Raw genomic sequence first — 6000 nt, 5'->3', positions numbered from 1 at the left:
AGAGTTCCAATACTGCACATGACCCGTTTACGATGATTTCTACTACGATGAGTCTATTATATGCTGGTGCGCTCGTTGTCATGGCATATATCGGAGGCCACGATGGGAGTGCTTTTCACATGAGAGATGACTCATGGTACTTTTGAGCGAGCACCAGCACCTGAGGAGCGACATCGACCTATGGTATGTGACTGTTCTCCCTTAGTTTTATTATTGGTTATTTTATAAATCAAAGGCTCATATATAATGCAACCATATTATATATGTAGGTATATTCACTTGATGGACGAGGATGACTTCACTATCAGTAGTGCACATGTCCCTCGCACACGGCACGGACAGGTCATTTGTCAGTTGTTGCAGCTCGAGGTTTCTCGACATCCTCTACCTCTTGCTTTTTGGAGGCTGAGATGGGTGGAGATCATCCGTTGCCTACTCGTTTGCATTCTCTAGTATAGACGTATGATCGAAGACCATACGGAGGATGGCAGAGAGGATCACTTCCTTTAGATGGAGTGGTTTTTAGCTTCTAGGGCAATCGCTACATGATTGCTCCGTCTACCATCAGTGGAGCAAGTTTATTGCACAGGATTTGCGTGTGCCCCCTCATTCAGAAGTCACCCTTATGTCTTTTTATGGACCTATATATATATGGGGTCCATGGCATTAGCTTACTCGCTACATTCAGAGCATGAGTACTTATGGGTTATGTCTCAATGTAGCCTCTCTTTCTGATAGAGGGATTACACATGCAAAAGGACAAAGACTCTATGTTGACGAAAGACCTTACTCAAGGAAACATAGCAGGTTTAATCAATAGTAGTCGAGGGATGAGTTCAAGAGAACCAATTGCACGTTTGTGGAGTGTGAGAATAGTCATGAACCAGGACATATGAGTAGGGATGTAGAAAGATACATAGTTATCAATGCTATTAGATCATTACATGCTGGTGATGAATTGCTGATCAATTATGGATAGCGTAGACCTCCACGAGCACCCTTAACAGATGAGGGTTGAGAGCTTCATTGTATACAATTCCTAATGTTATTTTGACCTCGTACCCTAATTCTACACTTTAGTTTGCACCACGTTCTCTACTGTCTCTAATTTAATTTGATAATCGTCTTTTATTGTCTCTAACTATTTTGTATATGTGATAATTATTGAATTCCATGCACATCTCTCTTTTCTTTTATATAGAAGCATGCTATTGATATAATCTTCTTTGCCTTCAAATATGTAGATTCCGGATTATGACATCGACAATATCACAAATCAACGTTCACATGATGTATCTCACATGTCAATAGAGTGCATGATGAGGATCCTACGCAGGAGTGATCCTAATGCATATGCAAGACTAAAGAAACAATATTCGCAGGACTTTAATGGACGTGATGATATCTTTGATAAAACGACGATGGCATGTCTGATTTTATTGAGGATTGGTATCAAAATAATAGTGCGAGCGATATTCCTAATAACAACAAGAAGTATCTTCAAGAAGAAGCTCGAAAGCGTATTACTTATTCTTAATCTTCAAAACCATTTTGGATGGAGTAATCTATCCATTTCAGCACTTTTGAAGTATGTATAACAATCTAACATATTTTTTTGTTACATTCTAAACATGGTTGCTTCTTATTGATCATATTTTTAATGAACTTGCAAGCTACTCTCTCAGAAGTTCTTGCCGACACAAGCAATTCCCTTCCTGCATCACATGATGAGGTGAAGAAGATGATAAGTAGTCTTGGACTCGACTATTCTTCTATACATGCATGCCCAATGATTGTATTTTATATAGAGGTCAGTACAAGGATGGTGTGACGTGTCCAAAATGTCAAATGCCTCGTTATAAAAAGAGGAGAAAGGTAAGGTCCCTAGAAAGGTATTGAGACATTTTCCCCTGGCTCCACATATAAAACATATGTTCCAAAGTCGCAAATTAGCTAAGCTTATGACATGGGGAGCGGAGCACAAGAGCAAAGATGGAGTAATGCGAATTCCATTAGATAGTCTTGCATTTGAGCATATTGATCTGCGATGGCCAGATTTTGCAAAAGAACCACGCAATTTAAAGATGGGTGTAGCATTAGATGGCGTGAATCCATTTTCAATGACATCAAGTAAATGATCTACATGGCCAGTGGTAGTTATTAACTATAATCTACCCCCGTATCTCAGCATTAAGAAAGAGCATTTAATGCTCTCACTCTTAATTCCTTGAAAACGACAAGTTAAAGATCTGAATGTTTATTTGACCCCTCTCATCGACAATCTTCAAGATTTGTGGAGAGGGATTGATGTCATGGATATGTCCAGAAGCATCGGTCAAAGACAGTTCATTATTCGTGGAATTTTAGCATGGACTATCCACGACTTTCTAGGATATGGTTTTTGCTCAAGTAAATGGTTTAAATATATATATTGTCTCATACGTTTGTACAATGTTCATTGTGCTAATCATCTTTGTTATGTTTTCCATGCAGGGATATGTACCAAGGGTTATAAAGCTTGTCCAATTTGTGGTGATTGGTTGAGATCGACTTATAGCAAAAACCTCAACAAAAATATATATCTTCGACATAGATGATTTTTATCTGAAGATCATTATCTACGAGATAGAAGGCAAGCCATACATTTTAATGGAAAGGTAGAAGAAGGGAGATGTCCAATACCAATGACACCGAAGGATTGGTATCTAAAGTGGACTGTTGGACCTGCCTATCGATCCGGAGTCGGAGATCATAAGCGGCGATGATGATGACGCTGTAAATAAGCGAGCGAGAGGAAAACGTGCTCTAGCTCAAAGTCCTTCGATATGGTATACTTTGGAATATTGGAAGGATTTGAGGATATGTCATCTTCTTGATCCTATGCACATATTCAAGAACGTTGGTCATTCGTTATGGCAACACCTCGTTGGCTTGAAAGACGCAGTGGCGCGACAGCAAGAAATGACTCAAAGGATCAAAACTCAAAGCCCAATCTATGGCCACTTTAATGAAACTCGACGTGAGACAACCTACGAGCCTGCCCCATGGGTGCTCAAGACAGAAGAGCTGGAGACTATCAACAGGAAGATTCAGTTGATTCGTATGCCTACAGGATATGGAGCATCTTGTCGAAACATGTTCACTCTAGATGACAAGAGCTTGTCAGGTTTAAAAACACATGATTGGCACAATTTTGTGAAGGTAAATCTATCCAGATCTTTGTAAGTATTTATTTTCTTGCATGTTTTGTTGATCAGATTAATCATGTATGCAGCATGTTCTACTCCTTGTTATTGATGGATGTACTACAAGAGGAGTCCGAGATGTAATATATCGCCTTGGAGCACTTGCAAGCAATGATTTTATATTCATGTGATCACAAATTTTTTTTTGTTAATAACATGTGTTAACATGTTTCCAAAAAAGCTGGTGGGAAGTTCCCTGATAACCGGCTAAAATCCCGCCGGGATTTTGCAATACCCGACGGTCCCGCCGGAAAAATTAAAAACCCGGCAGGTCCCGCCGGGGTCGTCATCTAGCCCGGCGGGCTACAATTTTGTATATATATGGGCCCGGGGAGCCCTTTGGGAGTTCATTGCTGACAGTATACACAAGTAATGAGAGTTGTGGGTGTGTGTGTTTGTGTGGGTGTGTGTGTTTGTGTGGGTGTGTGTTCGTGCAGGCAGCTGCCCATTGTCTCGCAATGCGCCGTAGGATGTGGGTGGTCCGCCACAGGAGGGGTGTGTGTGTAAGGCCATTCTTCGGAATGGTACTTACCCTGGGGCACTTAGTCGGTAACGCGGCTGGTCTGTGTCCTATGGTAAGTATGGCACGCCGTAGCGATACTAGTCGGTAACGCGGCTGGTCTGTGTCCTATGGTCTGTGTCCTATGGTAAGTATGGCACGCCGTAGCGATACTAGTCGGTAACGCGGCAAGCATAGTATCGTTATGGCGATGTCACCTTCCCTTCCCTTCCCTTTGTCAAATGCGGGCATATGGTCGGTAACGCGACCAGTGTATGTCCGCATCCTATTCGTATTCCCATAGAATCGGGCGGCATTTTGTCGTTAACGTGGCAAGTTGGTGTCATCCCCGCTAGTGCATATATTGTTTTTTGCATATTGCGGCATTTGATCGTTAACACGGTCGGAAAAATGCCGTAAATTTGCTTGATTTAACTTGTATTATTTTTATTGTGTGTGATCCATGCGATACTTGGTTGGTAATGCGGCATGAGTATTTCATGGATCAAAGTTTACATCATATTGTCTTTAAGTTTAATTTCATAATATCGTAACTCAAAAAAATGAATATCTCTCTCTCTCTTCCTCCGCCCCTCTCTCTCTCTCATGATACACTTCACAACTCTTTCTCTCTCTCTCTCTCTCTCATGATACACTTCACAACACGATAGATGTGTAGATGAGGAGTTCTTTTTTTTCTCTTAAAATATACATAATCCCTAATAAATTCCTTTTTCTCTTAAAATATACATAATCCCTAATAAATTCCTTTTTCTCCCTCTATTTTCTTAAAATATAAAACAATACATTATTTTCCTCTCTTTAGGAACTCACAAAACTATTGAAAATGTCATCTAATGTTTCTTCTCTGTATCTGTCACAACTCTCTCTCTTCCTCTCCTCTCTCTCTCTCTCTCTCTCTCTCTCTCTCATGATACACTTCACAATTATCTCTCTCTCTCTCTCTCTCTCACCATGCCACATATTATGCATGCCCTGGTGGAAGGCCTAGCGGCAGCACATTTGGCAGGAATTGTACATACCGACCTACATCCATTCAATGTAGTGTTGGATTTTACAAAAGAGTTGAGGCCACGCATAGGTATTATCGATTGGGGGTTACTGCTGAGAGTGCCCAAAAAACGGGTGTCTCTCAATTTTGTATTTGAAGCAGACAAGAATCCTGAGAAGGTGGCACAGGCGGTCTCCTACGCAGATAGAGAGCGAAATAAACGGTCGTGGATAGCCCCGAAAACTTATGATCCGTTTTTTGGCAGATGCATACACTCTTGCATCTAATGTTTTTACTTTAGGGTATTTATTACAAATTTTATATGACTTTTGGTAGAAAGTACAAGAGTTGTGGATGGACAATAGTTCCTATGACAAAGTTACCATGGATACTATTATTTATAGAGTCAAAAATTGGATGTCTGCCTAATCGCGATGAGCGAAAATCTGTTTTGCAAGTAGTGGAATTTTTTAGATCAGTAAATACTGACCCAACGAGGGCACAACGTCCTCTTGTAGAGCTATCGGTGTCATTCATCCCAATTTTGTAATGATACAGTATCAGGAGATTAAGTTTCAAGAATGGCTCTTTGTTTGTCTCTTTTCAAAATTTGATATGTGCCCATTGTTTGAAATATTTTCTCATTGAGTCTTTGCAATATCTCTCTCCTCTTGTGGTGTTTAAGTTTATGTTTTCTCTTCAAAATTTGATGTGCACGCATTGTTTGAAGTATTTTTTGAGTCAAGTGGATATTTCTCATTGAGTCTTTGCAATACATATCTCATCTCATGGTGTTAAACTTTAAGTTTTTGAGAGTAATGGTGGTCAATTTATCTTACGTTGATCTTTACAGTTCATTAAAATCCTAAAGTCATTTACGTTCATGCAGATATGGCAGAAGCGCAAGCAAATGAGCATCAAGAGTTAGCCAAGAAGGCATATGAGCGAATGAAGGCCCTTGCACATGGACTGACAGCCCGCGAAGCTACGAGAACAGCATGCAGGTTGTCGAAATGGACAAATCCTACTTATGCCCAATGGAAAGACATAAATAAACGCGTAACCACCACAGAGATGATAAAGGAAATATGGCCATGTCCAGATGGCGAGATTAAGAAGGGAAGATAGAAGGTTTCGCGTTGCACTCATAATGATATCAAAATTAATGCCGAGCGCATTTTTTTGGAGATGTATGGTCATCCTCTCCATAATTGAGCCTGTACCGCCACTATAGAGCCTAAATT

Source organism: Cibotium barometz, chromosome 18 (genome assembly GCF_041138505.1).
Source record: "Cibotium barometz isolate CiBa-2024 chromosome 18, ASM4113850v1, whole genome shotgun sequence".
In the NCBI taxonomy this organism is placed as follows: Eukaryota; Viridiplantae; Streptophyta; class Polypodiopsida; order Cyatheales; family Cibotiaceae; genus Cibotium; species Cibotium barometz.
This window is presented reverse-complemented; position numbering follows the sequence as displayed.